Raw genomic sequence first — 2,363 nt, 5'->3', positions numbered from 1 at the left:
TATTAACTATTTAGGAAGGTAGAAAACGTAAATGAGGAACTATTAGTTTTAATAACGACCAACAAACTTTTCTCAGAGAAAAATAGTTAAATAATACAAATGGACTCTTAAGTAAAAGGCCAGACTGCATAGATTAATATTTTGCGCTTATTATTAGATAGATAGCATATTGCAAAAGATAGCTATCACTTTATATTAAACATACATGCCGAACTATATCTTGCTTTGAAGCCATGAAAATTCTTATGGATAGGATTGATTAATTCCACAACTTACTATTGTCACATTAATTTATTTATTTTTCAAAAGAGAGAGTATAGCATGCAAAGTTAACCTGGTACAATTACACAGGAAATGAAACATGTTTAATTAATTCTAACTTCTTTGACGTAATTTAATCCAATATCATGAGATATAATTGGTCTCTTTCACAAATTTATATGCGGCTCTTCTTATAAATGACAATACACCGTACAGATAACAAAAAAAATAAAATTTAGGCATATAACTTAACGTCATTGTGGTAGCAAATTATAACAGAAATACTGACATGCATAGAAAGTGCTTATCCTTTATCTCACCTTCCATAGTATCACATTTAATTCTATATCATCTAACATATTCAAATCTTTCATTTGCGAAAAAGAAAATATTACACATATATACTCATTATGAAAAAGATTTTATATTTAAAATTTAGGTAATTCACTTAATGATACAAAATCTTTAAGATATGATCATCTGCTATATAAATGTCTTCTTCAACTTTCTAACACACACCAAGAAGTTGTATATTTCCTCTTACAAGGGATGGCAACATTCAAGAGAAGGACAATTTTCCTTTCCCTTAGTTTTGTCATGCCTGTTGGGGATTTAATTATTTCAATATTAGCTATTTATGATACATCACAAATAGTTATTTTGAATTTTCCAATAAGTTGTGTGCATCGGATCAACGATTTACCATATAAACGAGATGATGGGCTTCAGCCATTGACAAATAATGGCTGCTACAGGTAATGAAAAACTATCACTTTATTATATTCTATAGTTAAGCATCCTCTACATTTATCCGAAGTTGAAAACTACTTGACTAGTATCTAATGCGTTGGTTTTTGGAGTTTCAGCATAAGAGCGGGTGGCAAAGGTTCGAATTTAAGATTTGGGTATTCATGGAGGATACTTCTAGGTAAATCACTAATCTGTTGTCATTTATCTTATTTTTATTTGTTTTAATTATCACGGACAGAACTGAAAACCCCTGTTTCTTTCTCTCACTAGAACTAACCTTTGTTCCTTTCTATAACTTAGGTTGGATTGGCCTTAATCAACCAATACATGGGAACCCTTTGAAAATGTCAAACAATAAGATTAAATCCTTGATGCAGCTGAAGAAAGGTTTTCTCTCCCTACACCCTCATCTATTGTTTTTGTGACTTTCATTTATATTCGTACTTCAATTCTCTCTATTCATTCTTGTTTTCTTATTCATATCCTACAGTTTACTAGTAGAACAAGCTTCGCCTCAAGGGACTAAGCAAAAAAGTGGGGGTTCTCCTACTCCACAAAAGAAGAAACGGCAACGTCTAACCTCGAACTCATCTGGCTCTAAGGCTGAGAGTGTCTCTAGTTCAAAGGCTGGGAAAAGCTCTGTTCTAAGGCCGGGAAGAACTCTGATTCCAAGGCTGGAAAGAGCTCTTGTTCTAAGAGCATCTCCCATGCAACACTCAATCTAAGAAACTCCGAGTGCCACTTAGGATTTTTAGAATTTTTTTCTTAAAAATCATCTCCAATGCAACACTCTATTTGGATCTCTAAGATGACGTGTCGAGGGTGGAATAGAGATATCTCAAGAGGACACTCTAGAAATAGAGTGCCCTCTTGAGATATCTCTAATTGTCCAACTCATCAATATTTGATTTTCAACCAATAGAAATCGAGTATCCTATATTTTCTAAAATAACTAATTGGAGACAAAAAAAATTGAGGATCTCTATTAACGCCATCTAGGAGGGAGATTCTCAATTGGAACTTGACACATAGGATGAATAGAGATTTTTTTGAGTTTTGCATTGGAGATGCTCTAAAAAGAAGAGCTTCTAATATAAAGAAGAAGAAGAAGAAGAAGAAAGAAAAGAAGAAGAATAAATGTTTTATTTCTCCTTAAAATTTGTTGACGTGTTGTAATCATGTGTTTACTTTCGTTATTTTCTTGTTATTGCGTAATTGTAATGTACTTTGATTCGAAAGAATTTTGTTGTAATTTAAATGGTAATATGTACTAAAACACATTCTCGAATTAAATCAAGAACTTGCGAGAACTTCATGCGTTAATATGAATCTTGTAAACTCGACGCATGCAT

At 32.4% G+C, this 2,363-nt stretch overlaps 1 long non-coding RNA gene across 1 annotated transcript; it reads left to right on the top strand.

The window, feature by feature from the left end:
• The first annotated feature begins 795 nt into the window (after positions 1 to 795).
• Positions 796 to 1,709, top strand: LOC147537249 (uncharacterized). Its single transcript, XR_015226396.1, has 3 exons — positions 796 to 1,016; positions 1,128 to 1,398; positions 1,502 to 1,709. It is a non-coding gene; the product is annotated as an uncharacterized LOC147537249 (long non-coding RNA).
• The last annotated feature ends 654 nt before the right edge of the window (positions 1,710 to 2,363 follow it).

This window comes from Eschscholzia californica, unplaced genomic scaffold (genome assembly GCF_041429995.1).
Source record: "Eschscholzia californica isolate CP2 unplaced genomic scaffold, dmEscCali1.0.p SCAF_5, whole genome shotgun sequence".
Classification (NCBI taxonomy): Eukaryota; Viridiplantae; Streptophyta; class Magnoliopsida; order Ranunculales; family Papaveraceae; genus Eschscholzia; species Eschscholzia californica.
The sequence above is the reverse complement of the archived record's forward strand: the minus strand, read 5'-3'. Positions and strand labels throughout refer to the sequence as shown.